Below are 17173 nucleotides of genomic sequence, written 5' to 3'. Positions count from 1 at the left end.
AGTAACCCAAAGGTAGGCTGGCAAAAACCTTTTTAAAAGGCACATGCCTATAATGTGGGGGGCTGAGAGCACTTGGGAGGCTGAGGCAGGAGGATTGCTGCAAGTTCCCAGCCAGCCTGGGCCATATAGTGACTTCAAGTCTGGCCTAAACTACATAGTAAGTGGTTTCAAACACCAAAAAAAATTTGAAAAAGGCACATGCCCAAGGATCTTTATAAAGCAAATGCCCAGCAGCAGAGGGCTGAGTGAATAAGCCATAATTTGTCTCTAGAGTAGAGTAGTATGCAACTGTGAAAACAAGTAAGAATTATCTGTACATGATCGTATGGTCTCCAAAATGTATATTCTCTATGACAAAGAGATGGGAAAATGTGGGCATCTCAGAATGGAGGATAAAATGTATGCACTGCAAGCATGTACAGCAGTAAAGGGGGCTCAAGGGGCGGAGAAGAGGGTGAGCAGTTGAACTTCTACCGTCTTGTTTAGTGAAGCTCTGTATCGTTTCTAATGTTTTCTCTTATTGTTTTTATTCTCTTCAGTTGTTTGATCACTTACATTCTCACATCTGGTAATCTGAGCAACTTCATGGAAAATAACAATATGCAATATAACAACCACTGTTAATTCCTATCATTTTGTTTTGAAACCCTGTCTCACTTTTATTGTTTTTGCTTTGTTTTGTTTTTGTCTATGTTGTTGTCATTTTGTTTTGTTTTTTTTTTACTGTTCTCTTTAAAACAAAAAAGAGGGAGAGCAGGAGGGAAGGGGTAAGAGGCAGGTCTTGCGCAAGGAGCAGCTCCCCACAAGGGACGTGCACGGCAAGTGCTGTTTCTCAGAAACAGTGTGTGTGTGTCTCTGAGGATGATTGAAAACTAAGCCGTTTTTTAATGTAGAGGGAAAATACAGGATAAGTAAACAGACGAAAGTTAGGCTTCTCCCTGTATGCACTGTTTCATGGATTTTAATTTGAAATTCTGTGATTATTTTACCTAATTGGTAATAATAAAGCATAATTATTAAAAATACATTTTAAAGTGATCTCAAAAAGGCTGATTTATAACTGAATGTATAAATCTAACAGTGTATTGCCAGGGTGAGTGAAAAATGCAGTGAATATTTAAATTTTAAAAATGTGCTGCAGTAAAAGACACATTACATTAATCTCCCTCAAAACAGTCCCCCCTTCCTTCCGAATTTTTCCCATCATTCCAGCCATTTCCTTTTCCACTGTTTTGTAGTTAGTACACGTTTGCAACACACAATAACTGCACCTCTCTTGGGGAGTCAGTGATACCCACATCGCACCTCGATCCTGTCTGCTCACCCCCACACCTGAGCCTTCACATGGTGTGACAAAAGCCCCGGGGCACGATGCTACCAAGCGCAGTCCAAGAGAAGGCCGCGTGTGAAACACAGTGCTGTGTCCTTGTCCACCTGACTCACGGAGCTGGCACAGTGCAATGCCTGACTCTTCCTCAAGGTCAGTGCCCACGGAATGGAAACCCTTTGAATGGATTCAGGACATTGAAGGAGCCATGATAGCGCAGCTACAGACACTCGGGAAAGAGAACTCCAGAGCTGCTGCAGGAAGCAGCAAGGACAATGGGATGAGCGTGTTCAATGTGACGAGGCAACCTGAGGGGGATTAGTGACTGTGTATCTTTTACTGTAATGATCTTTCTGTTTAGAAATTCACTGCATATTTCAATCAACCCTTGTACACTTTTCTGAGTTCACAGTTTTTATAGGTTGGAATTTTAGTCTTATAAATACCCCACTCCATATGAATTTAATAATATGCAATATGGTTACACCTGGATATGAAATCTCCTTTCCACTCCAGTTACCAATAAGCGTAAATTAACCTTTCACCTTCCTAAGAAAGACAGAAATGTACCCTAGTGATGGCCCTGTGCTAGGTTCTCCATTTTGCTCATGCAGTGTGCTGACGGAGAATAAAGCCCAGATCAATTGTGCATATTGGTTATGTAATCTGCATGGAAACCCCGAAAGTGCTACTCCCCATGCTGTGTTACCTCCCTTCTCAGCAGTCTGGATGACACATCCGGGTCACACTCGACCACAAGGTCACACACAACGTCATGCTGCCTGGCTTTCCATCACTCCGATGGACCACTCCTAAGGAGGAAAGACTTCCAACAGCTCCGGCTCCAGAGGTCCCGTCCACTGTCACTTGGCTCCATAGTTTTGGTCCTGCGATGAGATCAGCACCACCAGAACACAGTCAGGAGAAGGCAGAGGTGCTCGTCTGCTGGTGACCAGGAACTGAGAAGAGACAGAGGAGCAGGGTGACAGCGCCCCAAGGACCCACTCCCTCGGTCAGCACCACCTGCTGGAAAGGCTCTCCCCACGCATATAGCAGGCTAGCAGTGCAGTCCAAGCACACAAGCCCTTGGGGACCCTCAGGGTTCAAACCACAACAGGCGCCTGTGTGTGGTGGGACCCTCGTCCTTCAGTCAGTGCTCCTGGTGACAAGACCTTCCCCTCCCGCTCCCAGGCAGAGGCACATGCCTACACCCTCGGCCGCCTTCCATTGCACAGTATTTGCACAGCAGATCTCAGGATTAGAAGGTAAACCAGAGTGTGGGACAGATAAGCAATGTTTCATAAATCTTGTAAAAACGAGCCGTGTTTAGTTCTTTTTGTATACATATACATTTTTGGGTTGATAAATATTTGATAAATGTTTCATCCTTGAAAACTATCACACATCAGTGTTAAAGGACCTAATATCCTGAACTCGGCCGCTGTATTAGTCACATCGCCACTGCTGGGACAAAATGCCTGACATCCTCTACTTAAAGGAGGAAAGAGTCATTGCAGCTCATGTGTTCAGACGGTGCAGGCCCTGCTCAGCTGGCTCCAAGCCAGGAACATCATGGCCGAAGGACATGGTGGAGGAAGGCTGCCCATCTCGTGGCAGCCAGAAAGCAGGACAAGCACAAGGCTCCTGAGAACAGCTCTGTCCTTCCAAGCAGACCCCAGGGGTCCACATTCTCCCACTCAGATCACCTCCAACAGCCCACGCAGCCGGAGCCCATCAGTAGTCCCGCAGCTGAGGAGCCAGCACCTCCGGCCCAGTCACGTCCCCAGCTCCTCTCTGCCACGTCAGCAAGGCCAATGGGATGAGCGTGTTCAATGTGACGAGGCAATGTGACCACGTGGCTGTGCAATGTTTTCGAAGCAGGCCTCGTCTGTTTCCAAGCCTCCAGGTCATTCTAAAGCAAATCTTAGATATTTTGCCATTTTACCTACAATCATTTTAGTATGTTGCTCTAAAATTAAGACAACAGTCATATGACTAACATATTTAACATTTGACAAGAACAAATACCAAATGTATAGTCACTGTCAAAAATGTTTTCTGATTCTCTCATAAACACTTTTTGTAGTTTATTTGTACAAGTCAGACTTCAAATGTTTACTGTTTAAATTAATTAAGTTCCTTAAATATTTTTTTAAAAATCTTTAACCATTTCTTATTGAGCAAACACGCACATGTATGTTTCAGAGTTCCTTGTAGCCTGTGTTTTATTAATTACATTCTTTATTTTATTTTATGGTCCCAGGACAGTAATTTTATTCTTTTTTGAGACAAGGTCTCACTATGCAGTTTCGGCTGGCCTTGAACTCAGTAAGTAGCTCAGACTGGCCTCAAATTCACAGCAATTTTCCTGCCTCAGCCTCTTGAGTCCTGGGATTATAGGCATGCACCACCACACCCAGTAGTATTTTTAATAAATTGATTGGTAGAGCCAGTGGCTTAACCAAAATCCATCCAAGACATTCATGGTCATTTTGACTTTGTGGAAAGGCCAGAAGTAGCACAGCACCAGAGCCACTGAATAAAGTGGATGAGGACAAAGCACCAGGCTTTTATGAGCCTGGCTTTCTGTTGGATATCACTTGGCAGACTTGAGTATACATATTTTTAGAAAAATATTTTGTATGTCATATCCTTTGCATGCAGGCACATAATACTATTTATTCATTTTATCTAATTTTAATAGTCACTAGTTCAGTTATTTCCTTTGTGGCTATGAAATGGGGATATTTTAACTCTGCTGTTCCTATAGGTGGATCCTTCCATAAGGAGGAAACTCATTCAAATTCTATTGACATGTGGTTACCCAGAGGATTTGATGTCTTATAATTTTCCCTTATGACTAGTTTCAAAAATAGCATCTGCCAATGGTGGCTGATGCTTCAGTAGTAATTATAGCTCCTGTGTTTAAATATTGGTGTAATGTTTCCATTCACTGTTTGTTTTTTTTTTTAAATTTTTAATGACACTCAATCCAGGCTGCTCTTGTGGGAAGCGGACTTTTTACATCAGTCTGGCTGGGATTAGGCCACTTCTCATGGTTCCAGTAGTTCCCGCTTCTTTCTGCTGTGACAAATATTTTCCCAGTGATTTTGCCCATTTCCAGTCTCAGACCCAGAATTAGTTGGCCCCCAAGATCAGCTGCTTTCAGTGGGAAATGAAAGTGACAGATCGTTAAAGGACACAACCTGGACACTAAGGGCACCATTACTGCTCGCTGGTCACTGTTTCCAGACTTTTCCAGTGAACAGATTTCAGAAGCATCTGTTTATTTTGTAGACTATTATACATTATAAATTCATACTAACAATTCCATTGCAATGTAGTCCTACAAAGTTTTATTTCACTTAATAAATCTCACCTCTGCAATGCATAAAATACTAATCTCAAAATCATCAATGAACTTTCAATTTTTATACACTATATAACATATATGAATAAAAGAACTACACTGTCACTAACAGTGTAGACAGTGAGAAGATTTATAAATTTTTAAAAAGACCTTATCTTCTTTCGGCTTAATGCATATCCCACGTGGGCTGTATGAACCTGTCTGTGCCATCAACATATGAGGCGTGATCAAAAAATAATGTGCTTCAATTTTTAAAAAATTATTACAGTAAAAGACATATTTCCCCTCAAGAGACTGCCACTTGCTTTGAGCACACTTGTCCCATCCTTCTTGCCACTTTCTGAAGCAGCTCTGGAGTCCTCTTTCCTCAGTGTCTTTAGTTGCCATTGGGGTGCCTTGACATTCTGAATCCATTTGAAATTTTGAATTTTCACAGTCATTTTTACTTTGTGGGAGAGCCAGAAGTGGCACAGCACCAGAGCCACTGAATGAGGCGGATGAGGACACAGGGTCACATTTCCATGAGCCCGCCTTTCTGCTGGATGTCACTAGGCTGTAACTCTCACTGTATTTTTGATCACCCCTAGTAAAACACTCACAAAGAACACTTTCAAAATTGCTTCAGAAAGTTGTAAGAACAATGAGATTAATGTGTTTAAAGTGAGAGGAAGCATTTTTGATGGGGATTAATGTCAATATTCTTTTCACTCTAATAATTTTCAAGTCCTTCAAATAGTTGTTACAGATTAATTGACTTTGGAAAGAGCCCAGAAGTCTCTCCATCCATGATTATAGAGAAGTTTTTACATAATTTATGCTCAAAAATAAAATGAAAGCTGAAAATTTAACAAATGCATTTATTTTTCACAAAGGAATTTTTGAAAGTCTCATACCTGTATTCCTGTGTATGTATGCAAAGATCTTATTCCCTCATTCCCCTCTTATGTTTAAAATACCTGTAAGAGTCCCAAGATTTAGATCTAAGTCTCTGTTGGACATTACCTGGGGCATCGGGATATTAACTACCTCTCCAGGCAATTCTCACTGAGCAGTGATGTAAAACCAGAGCAAGATAATGATTATATCACTAACAGAACATCCTCACACACTAGTAGTCAGACTAATCATTATGACTGATTAATGGATTTAATGAATGAACTAAATTAATCAATGTACCATTAACTAAAACACAGTTGAAATAAGCAGATATTCCATGAGTCAATATAGAGGCTGCCTAAGTTTAAGTATATGTTTACAATATGTTGTACAGAAGTTTTAATTATTTAGTATTCTCAAACCACCCTCAACACCTTCTCATTCTAAATTCACAAAACTGCAATTACTGTAGAATCCTTGAACTGCAATTTTCATGCTCTAGGAAATACGAATATGAGCAAAGGAATCAGTCAGGTGTATCTGTGTGAGTGTAGCTAAAACACAGGAACAACAGCAGATAACACAGAAAGCAAAATCAGCAAGAGCTTGCTAACAAAGCGCCACAAGACCCCACGCTTTCTGCTGCGACCACGGACCATACAGTGACAGATTTATTCTACGTCTACAGCAGGAAATGTCTACAAATCAAACTAGATTGGCATTTTGTTCTATTTCTGCTTTCTGCTGAGTTTATTTATGAGTAAATCACATGAAAAATGGTGTCTGTCAGTCTTGAGCCTTGATTATGTTTCTAACTCAGAAATCATTTAGGAGCCGTCACCATTCCTCCAGCAACCCGTGTCCCCTGGGTTGCGGCCACAGGTCGAGCTCCGGCGCCGCTGTCGCGAGCCCTGCGTTAGCGGTGCCAGCCCCAGCAGAGCTCTGCACAGTCATGCCTTTCACACCAGGATGGGATGTGTCCCGGGCCAGCTCAGGCTCTGCCCAGGGTCTGTGGCCCAGTTCCGCCGCCTACTGGTGACTTTCTGCATGTGACTGGGGTCGTTTTTGCACCTGTAAAGAGAACCTTCATGTCAGAAAGGCCAGCAAAATAACTGCACCCACTCTGTGAGCAGGAAACCGTCCAGGCTTTGGCTGAGGCAATAAAAACACTCCTACATGTAACACGCATGAGAAGCACAGACCTCATACCCTGGCCCCTCTGCCTGGGGTCCCCCTCAGCCCTCCTGCCCTGCACACAGCCACCACTGTCACCCGAGCACCGGCCTGTCCTACAGGACCTCTCCTCCACCACTGCTCTGGGCCACCCGTTCTCTCACCCTCAAGCCAGTCCCCAAAGCCTTGCCCACCCCACACTGTGTCCCGCGGGGCTGTGCTTTCGCATCCACCCTCACCCCCACAAGCAAGAACGTTTCCTCGTCCCTGGGCATGGCCTCAGCTCTGAGGTTGCCAGGCCCATGCACATCCTGTGTGCGCCCTTCAGAAGGGTGTAATTTCCGATTTAGCAAATTATTGCTATATGAAAAAGAAGCAATGCACTCAGTGAAAAGACACTATTTGCCAGGCATAGTTTTCTGATGCTTCCTAAGTATCTGTGTTCTCACATGATGTATGAAACTCACGTCAGATACACGGCAAGGTTAGATCTGTGATGCTACAAAGAATGGAAACCTGGGCAGAAATGGAATCGGTTTAAGCTTAAAGAAACCTCAGACATCATTTCAAAGTTAACCCTGCCTGAGTGGGTGAAATGGACACTAAATCTAAAAAATACGCATATTTCACTTAGAAAATTAGATTTCCCAGCTTAATCTTCAATTTTGTGATGACCTTTAATCTCATGATGTGAGATGCTTACGTGGTTAGAAAAATAATTATGTAAAAATGACTTTTACTTAGTTTAGCTCATCCTATCCTATCTTCAAGTCACACCTGCTTGCTATATGGACCAAAATAAACATTTACTCATTTCCGCATTGCACAGCTCAAACGATTGTGGAAGGGACAGCTTGGACTTTTCTTTCATTATCTGCTAAGCTTACAGCTAATCCTAGTTTAGAGCTTTTGTGTCCAAAGATGTGTTATAGAAGATAAAATTTCATGCTGCAGGTTGCTATGTGGCGGTTACAAAGTTCCTGGTTAGGAAACTAAGTCAGTTTCAGTGTAGATGTGTAGATGGAACACTGGGCTCAGGAAAGGCGCAGGAAGGCCTCAGGACGGTGGTACAGGACCATGGACAGCGCGCCAGCCCGCACTGGCTCCGACCCATCACCAACCGACCCCTGCGCGCTCACCGGCTGCGTTTCCTATGGCTCAGGTGCCTACTTTGCAAACAGTTTTGATGAAATTAGAATAAACAAAATATTTCCGGTGACAATTCAGCCTAATGTTTTGAAAGAGAAATACAAGAAAAATCATATGTTTAAAATAAAATACAATGCATTTCTCAATGTGTATGCAAAATCATATTATATTGCCTTCCACTAGCTTTGAAAGACATATGTAACCCAAAATATTGTTGTTATCCGTTGAAAGGGCATCTGTGTTAAATATAAAGGCAAAGTTGTTTTAAGTTTAATCCAAATCAAATAAACCAATATTTTTCTAAAGAAGAACTAGCTTGGTTTATTGCTCTCTCTCTTTACATCAGGGAGATGTTTTATTGATAGGCTCCAGATTTTCAACCGAGGACAAGGCTATGTGATTTCCTGGGCATACCCAGCAAGACCTGTAAAGAGAACCTTCATGTTCTTAGCTGCATTCTGAGGAGCAGGGGTTCAAGCCAGGCTCACTCCTTTGTCCTGGGAGCTTTTCCCCCTCACACAGGCCTTGGGCCCTGCCAGGGCTTTGGGAGCTGAGACTCCAAGAAATCCCAGAATCTGCATCTTCCATCAGCCTTCCGGGTGCCCCTGCATGTCCCGCTCTGCGCCAGTGAGCACACAGGTGCTGGTGGGTTCTTGAAGCTTGAGGACCGGGGCTATGGGGTCTCAGCAAGGTCTGGTCCTCAGGGTGGTGGCAGAGCAGCACAAGAGCCTGGGGGTTGGGTGGGAGGTTCCGAGTCCATGCAGGGAACGCACCCACCTCTCGGGCTGCTGGAGATTTCCTAGCAGCGGACGCTGAGACACTCTGTATGGTGAGCGGCGAGTGACAAGCATGGCTTTTTCTTTTCCTCTTCTGACCTTTTACCTGATGTTATGAATCAGGAATCCCAGCCCCAGCAACTGGCATTTAAACAGGCTCTGCAGCAGATGCAGACTCCTACTGGGTGCGGTGTTTTAGAACCACTGGTTCAAAAACCAAGTGGGAAACTGAGGATTCTTTTGAGTCAGTAAGATTTGTCAAATTCTCACTATTGTAAGAAAAAGTAAATAAGATCTCTAACCTTCTGGGCAGTGCAACATAACCAGGCCTGTTGTGTCATTCGTGCTGTTTTGTGAGTTGCAAACAAGGACACTTTATTTCCTCTGGATTATCACCATGGATCCCATATGCGATAGGCACAATTTAACATTTTTACTGAAAGACTGTTTCTCCTGAATACGTTGTTCACAGAAAAACACCTCTTTCACGCATTTTAGTCTATCCTTTTGGGGAAACTGAGGAATTACAGGGACTGACACTGGTAGTAATTTTGCTGCATTTTACAGACTCAAGAAATAAGCAAAATTGCACTTTAAAAACAGAGCAGAAAGTCTTCTACTGATAACAGCAGAGCCCTAGATATTTACAAAGCTTTCCGTGTGTTGCTTATCTTTTCTCTGTCATTGTTAGTGTTACTGCTATAACTGCATAAAAGCAGGAATTGAAGGTCAGTGACTTTTGGTAGACCCTCTTCAGGCAGTGGTTCATGCTTAGATTTTAAAAACAGATGCTGAAATTCCATCCTATGTCCTATATGCTAGACTCCACTGCAGGAAAACTGAATGCATGCAGTAGGCTCTCAATATATTCCTAACCAGAAAGATAGCCTCATTTCCAGGATGAGGGAAAACTAGTCATGGATTTTCTGTCCTATTAACTTCCATCAGAAAGAGATGGCTTAACAAACAGCGTTGTAATTTCCAGCCATGTCCATAAAGTAAGAAGGCCAGTTTATCTGCACTGAGGATCTGATTTATAGAGGTGCACCAGGGAAGCTGAACTGAAATGAATTCAGTATCGGGTCTGGACAACATCCAGGGTTAATTGTTTTCCTGCAGGAGAAAGCTTGAATTCACTCTTCCTCAGGCTATGAAGCAAATTTGAGGTATCAAAATCTCAAGAGCTCATGTTTTTAAATACCCTATCAACACCTAAAAAGAGCTATTTATTTTTCTAGACAATGGATTTCAGTTGAACTATTGATCACTATGAACAACTTTTGTGTGATTCGAATGAATTGACATACAGCATTCGGAGTGCCAGATACCTCTTAATTCTTTGTAATTTTAAGTCAAGACACTGGACTCCAGTTGCCTGTAATCGTAGTTGAAAAAGCCAGTTCCGATCCACTGTCAAGTCTTGCTCTACACTGGTGATCAGAGAACAGCAGGGAGAACATGCAGCCGGCCCCTTCAGGCTGGTCTCTGGGGCCACGGGCTTGTCCAGGTCTGGGGGGCAGAGAGCACAGCCACACCGAGGACCTGCAGGGACCTCAGAGTACAGCATCTGCCAGGCGTGTGCAAGGCCCCAGGTGTGCTCCACACACACACCGGAGAAAGAGGAGCAGGAGGAATAAAGAGGAGGGGGGTGAGGAGGAGAAGACAGTGGAGGAAGAGGAGGAGGAAGAGGAGAGGAGGAGAGGAGGAGGAGGAGAACAGGAAGAAGAACAAGGGAGTGCCAGATCCAGCCATGCAACTCTTCCACAGCCTCTGAGCTGTGGTCATCAACGCAATCACACAGGCAGCCACACAGCTCCAACCACGAGACAGCGTCGCTGCCGTGCCTCAGAGATCCACAGACTCACTCTCAGCAACCCTCTCTTCCCATCCCAGTGATTCTAGTCACAGTCATGCACACTGTTTGTGATACAGGCACCTCCGCCCCTCTTTCTACCTCCTGTTCCGCAGTACTCCAATTTGCCTAGTGGAGCAATATTTTATACTCTGGAAGCAAAAATCGTATAGATAAGAGATCCAAGGATCTGCCTGACTTTCCCTCTCCTTCTATGGTATACTCCTTCCCCTCTGCTAAAATTCCAAACCACCATACTTCTCCTGGGACAAGCCATCCCACCCTTGAGTATGGAACTCTGGCATCACTGCTGGTCTATGGTAAATATTGCTGCTGATTATAATAATTAGTTCAGCATGAAAAGCCAAGTGGAATATTTCAATTAGCAGGCTTGTGTAGAAGTCATTTCCTTTCTCTGAAACACTACACAGCCCAGAAGATGGAAATACCCAAGAGGGTTGTTTGAGTGGTTTTCCTAATTAGCCGTCAGATCACCCCAACTTCTTTCCACATAGGAAGCCCACAGAAGGAACAGAAGGGGCTTGCAAGTATCATTTCTCTCTTCAAATAGGGGCCACACTCCTCACACATAACATGCAAAAGTTTGCATCTGGAGGCGCCACATTCACGCATGTAGACCACATGCCTCGGCACCCACACCACCTGCGACCAGCAGGCTGAAGTGGGTGAGGGGTGACCGGTCTAGTGAACCAGCAGACGCACCCAGGACACCAATGCCAGGAGCCACCACAGGCAAGATGAGCAGAGTGGCGCTCCAGTACCTTGGAGGTGGAGCCAGGAACCATTAGAGCAGTTTGGCTGTCCAGATCTTCCTGCCTGTCTTGGTTACTTTTCTCTCATTGCTGAGATAAAATACCTGACGCCCAGTATTAAGGAAGGAAAGGTTTACTTAGCTTATAGTTTGTGGAGGTTTCAGTCTATATTTAGCTGGCTCCAAGGCAGAGTGGCACATGACAGAGGGCAACCATTCATGGCTGCAGAAAACAGCAAAAGCAGCCAGAGAAGAAAGGGAGGAATGGCAGAGGGGAGAGAAAGCCTCTCTCCCTCCCTTACATTGTATGCAAACTACCCGCCCCAGGGCAGGTGTAGCACTCAGATCCATAATCCCAACACTGGACCATGGATCAATCATAAACTCCAGAAGCCCCCCATGACTGCACGAGGCTTTGGGGGGACATCCAGACACAAACCATGACAGTGCCTTTCACTGAGAACTCACCTTCCAGAAAGAGAGGGAAAGAGAGGAGAGGAGAAGAGGCGAGGTGAGGTGGGGCAAGAGGAAAGGAGAGGGCAGGAGGCGGGCACAGGGGCAGAGGGACAGAGAGCACTGACTGGGCCCATCCAGACTTTGATGTGACTTGAGCTCAGGAGCCTCTGGGGCAGCAAAGTGCTGTGTTCACCCACAGGGCAGTTTCCAGGATAAAGAAACTTAGGGCTGAAGCTGGGGAAAGAGCTCTGAGCCTTGTCTTTGTACAGATTTCTCACTTCAAGCATCAGGAACTTCAAATTACCTCCTTATTTAATGATTTTAATCACACCATTGTTAAAGCCTCATCTTCCCTTACCTCCTGTTAATACCCAAAATTTCCATTTCTGTCTTCTGTCTTAGGAGAAAGTCTGTACAGGAAGGTGGTGTCTTCCAGGTGGAGGGAGGGACAGATTTTAAAATCTAACGCAAGGAGAGTTCAAAGTTTTCAATAAACTTCAGGGGCAGGGTCCTTTTGTTTGTAAGTAAATGGATGAGAAAAAATATTGTTATTTTATGGTCTTAATAAAAATGTCAGTGATATAGAATCCAGATTCTGTGCAGCTAACAGGAAAAGGGCTCGACTGGCCCAGCTGTTGTAAATCTGCTGTCCTGTGCCCTGAAGAACATTTGAATCAAAAGGGGGTGGGACCCTCCAGCACCCCGCTTCTCTGCATGATTGACATCACCAGCATCCAGTGCGGCTGAGTTAGAGAAGCCTTCCTCCTGCAGCTCCTCCTCTGGAGTGCTTTCAGGCCTCTGCTGCACCAAGCCCACGCCCTCCTCAGCCCACACCAGCCAGTGTACATTGGATCTGGACGTGAGGGCAGCACCATGGCATCCTCCTAGTCTCTGGGGTATCATAGCCTTGTTTTCGGTTTGGTTTTCTTCACAATGCCACAGTCTGGTCTCCACCCCACTTACTACCTGGGAAAATTCAGGCAAAGGCGCAGAAATAGAAGGGAGGGTCGCCGAGGCACTCACACTGCCTGCAGAGACCTCGTGAGTCCATGACCTGCTGTCCCACATGCCTCGCAGCCATCAGTGGTGCCCGTTCCCCATCCCTGCACATGAGAGCCCCTTCCCTCCCAGGTGCAAGTGGACAAGGCGGTGATGTCACTTTGCCACCTCAAATATCGCCTTTTTCAGAAGCACTTTTGAAATCCAAAGGCAGAGATACCAGCTTTTCCTTCCCCAAGCCCAGAGCACATCCTACATCTCTCTGTAAAATGACTCCATGAAAACAGCAATAAAACCTGAAGTGCTCCAGGGCAGGAACGTGGGGGAGACCCGCTGCAGTGCCCAGTGAATACTCAGACGTCAGGAAATCATTCAAGTGTTCTAAACGATGTCTCGGGTTCCCTATTTGAGGGAGCCTTCCTACTCAGCTTTATCTCAGATGACAGCGAGCCCAGGACTCAGGCCTGCTCGTCTGTACCCAGGCTTCCTGGGTGGTCTCACCCTGTCCCTTGATTCTTAAAGTCATCCATATGCAGAAGGTGCGTATGCGTCTCCTCCATCTGAAGCTCTCCCTTGAGCTTCAGAGTCCGGCACTCAAATCTGTTCCACACCTGCATCCCTGCCATCATTCATGTCACCCTGAACTGCATCAGCCAGAGCTGCCCACCTGCTGCAGCCCCAGTCCCACAGGAACAGCAAGTTAAGTGCAGGCTCCTCACCTCTAGCCCCCAAGTGCACCCCTGCTCTAGGGAAGCCCACACCCCAAGTGGCAAGCAGGTTGATCCTCAGACACAGGGCAGAGAGCCTGTGCGCTTGTGCCGCACCGCTGCCTGGATGTCCCATCCAGATCTGACCAAGGCTCATCCCACGGCGACACCCTGCCAGCCTCGCTCTCCTCCCTGGGCCTCACTTCGGTGTATCTGGCCCAGGTGTGTCTGGCCTTGGCGTGTCCGTGCCCACACATGCTCTCCGCGTTCATGTGCACACTCTGCTCCATTCGGACTGCGTCCACTGAGGCCACCTTCAAGTGCTTCCTCCTCTATGAGAGACCCAGCCTCGCCGCCACGGAGGCCCCTCCTTGCTTCACAGCCCGCTCCTCTCCCGCTCACCCCTACTGGCCCGGAGGCTCTGCCTGGCTGTTTATGCCTTACCTGTTTCCCGAGCAGCCCTGAGATCCACCAGAGCAGAGCTTCTTTTGGTTCCCTGTTTGTCCCTGTTGCTTAAAACAGCTCTAAACTCACTGTGTGCTCACTGGATGTGGAGCCACAGGTGGGATAATCTACCCAGTGATGCCGCGGGAACCACTCCTTCCTGGGAGCTGCCGCGAGCTCCTCTCTGAGTGCACAGACCCGCAGGCAAATGCGTTCTGTCCATTTCCTTAGCCCCAAATTTAACTATTTCCTCCACTGGGGAAAAGCCAAATTAAGTGCAGGCTCCTGAAATTCTCCCCAGAAGAAGTGGCAGGGGTGAGTGAGATGCGGAGATGAGAGACAGTCAGAGAAAAGATTTAAGAGGACTCACGGGAGCTGTCTTGAAGTGCGCATTCCCCAAGCCTTGTTTAGACCAGGTTTAGGTAAAAGAGCTGAAGGTAGATTAAGTGTAAAACAAACTCCTTGGGGACCAGTTGCACCAGATTCTCAGCTGTATAAACATTCTTGAGAAAGGCCAGTGAAATCTTTGATACTTTGAACCAACATGAATTAACCCTCTTTAGCTTCTAAGACATTATATAATACTAAGAATATTGAGCCAATTCATAAAAATAAATAGCCCAAAGAAGTGTAACTCTGGCTCCGTTTGTACTATGTGAAATACAGTTTTACAGATCCTGGGGACCTCTTCACACCCAGCTATTGTTTAAGAGTCTCCTACAGACGTGAAGGTCTATTACACATAAACAGTGTAAGGCTGAGAAATGGTAGCTATGGCACAGGGACTTTTTAATAAGTTTATATAAATGAGAGATTCCTCATTAAAACTTTATACTCCAGTGACACACCGCCTTACACTTAAGCCTGTTCTAGAACACTGCAGTAACCAGAAGTGTGTAGCCACAGACAAGCTCTCAGAACAAAAGGGCTCACTTGACATGCGTAGGCGCCAGAGAATCTGGGACCTCGCTCTGGAGGTCAGATATTCCCGTTATTTTCTGCAGGTTTTTGCTCTCAGGCCATTAGACAAGCAGACCACAAGTGTCCTTCGAAAAAACAAGAAGTTGGCAGGAATCCTGAAACAAAGCTATTTCAGAACTGAAATTATTGATAGATTTTTGTGGCTTCAAGTAAGTCTTTCAGCAGAAATGAGTTCGTAAAGTACCTGATTTCAACCTTGGCATGAAAAACTCCCTCAATTCAATTAATTCAATTCTAACCACGCACTGATTGACAATTTGTACCCTTGGTTGCCCTTCATCCTATAGAAGAGCACAAATAGGTTAAAAACATTCCAGTTAGCCCTCCAGGGCGCTAAGGAACGGACAGGATGGACGGCTGTGAAGATTCTGATAGAGGCAGCACCGAGCATGCGCAGAAGTGCACCAACCGCTGTGGGGATTTGGACAGAGGAAGAGCCTTCCTCGCTGAGGGTTCAAAGGCAAGTTCACAAAGTGGTTTGAGAGAGGATTTACAGAAAGAAGGAAGTCCTCCGACTGACTTCCAGTGAGCCACGCCCGGCGCAGGCTGGGGGAGCAGGGGACCGGCCCCGTGATGAGAGCTTTCCGGAGGCCACTCCAGGCTCCCCACGCCCAGTACTCACGGCATCGGGCTGCCAGCTCGCTTCAGCCTGGGCAGCCTCAGAAGCGTGCTTCTGGTGAACAGAGGATGGCAAAGTGCAAGGATTAGGTTTTGGGGGATTTTTTTTAGTTTTTTTGTGGTGTTGGGGGATCAAACCCAGGGCCTGTGCATGCAAGGCAAGAACTCTACCGCTGAGCCACATCCCCCGCCCTCCATGGCTGGGTTTCAAAAGACCTAATTTGCTGTCTTCTGTTTCCTTCCAAACTTGAAACTTTGGTGGAAGCACCGTATTTATGCATGGCAGGCTCACACAGGGGACCTGAGGACAACCTCAGTGGGCAGCACATGCGACCCTGAGGCCCCAGCTTACGGAGGAACTGAATAAACCTCAGAGGACCTGGATCCCCTCAACAGCCGTGTGCCTGAGCTTGGATGCAGACTCTCGCCAGGCCGAGCCCAAAATGCGGACACACACAGCAGACACTGTGCCACAGCCTGTGAGAAATCAGATGTCTGACCTAAGAAACTGCAGCCTATTTGCTGTGCTAAGCCACTAAATGCTGGGGTAATTTACTGTGAAGGGGTAGGTAGCGCTTGCAGTCCAGACTGTTACAGGAAGTAATTACTCGTATGGCAGTTTTCTATCCTCAAAGGACTTTTCCATAAACTGTCATTTGATATTTCGCAATGCTGAGCGGTAGGAGAAGCAGGTGCCAACCTTATTTTATAGATCAGGAGAAATTACTACGGTTTTATAGCTTATACTCCATGTCACACAGGCAGCCCATGTTTCGTCTTTAGTTCACTGCTCTTTTCATTACAATGCCCAGGGGAATAGGAGAGAGAAAGTTTGAAAGAGTTAGCATATACTAGGATTATGGTCTTTAAATTGCTTGAACAAAAATGAGGAGTGTCTGAACACAAGGGAATTGGTTTTGCTATTTATCTTGGCTTTCCTAATGCTTAAAATCTGAATGTTTTAGAAATAAATCTTCTACTAGGTTTTATAGCTTTGTTTTGGTGTCTTTGTGCTTCTCCTAATTGTGTCACCAAAATGTCAGAGTGTGTTGACATTTCAGTTAGTTTAAAATGGTCCGTAATAAAAATAAAACAAAGCAAAAAAAAGAGCAGATCTGATACCCAAACAGGTTTTTCATATGGCAGGTAACACACAAATTTAACACAGTACATTTTATCCAAAAACTCATGCCAGGTCTGTGTAATAGTTGATGGTTATTCCTCTCAGCATTAGTATGTATTTATCTACTTATTTATATCATATTGTATTTTATATTATATTATATTATATTATACTTGTATCTAGATGTTCCCCCAAAGCCTCATGCAGTCATAGCTGGTGCTTTTCAGAGGCGGCTGGATCTAGGGTATGTGATGCTGGGATCAAGGCTGTGTGATTACAAAGTGGTCCACTGAATGGTCTGGCTTAGCTCTGGGTGTGGATAGTGGGAAGGCCAACCCCGAGTGTGGGTGACACCACCGAAAGTCCACACAGCCTGGAAGGGACAGAAGGGAGAGGCGGGCTGCTGCTGCTTCACTACTTTGTTGCTCTGCTGCCTTCTGCCCACCGGGACCACTTCTCCTCTGTGATGCCACCCTGCCAGGGTGCCCTGCCTCAGAGCCAGCCAACAGTGAACTGAATCCTCTTCACATTATGAGGCAGATAAACTTCT

Source organism: Chinchilla lanigera, unplaced genomic scaffold, assembly GCF_000276665.1.
Source record: "Chinchilla lanigera isolate Chin_1 unplaced genomic scaffold, ChiLan1.0 scaffold00009, whole genome shotgun sequence".
Lineage (NCBI taxonomy): Eukaryota > Metazoa > Chordata > Mammalia > Rodentia > Chinchillidae > Chinchilla > Chinchilla lanigera.
Note: the sequence above shows the minus strand (reverse complement) of the source record.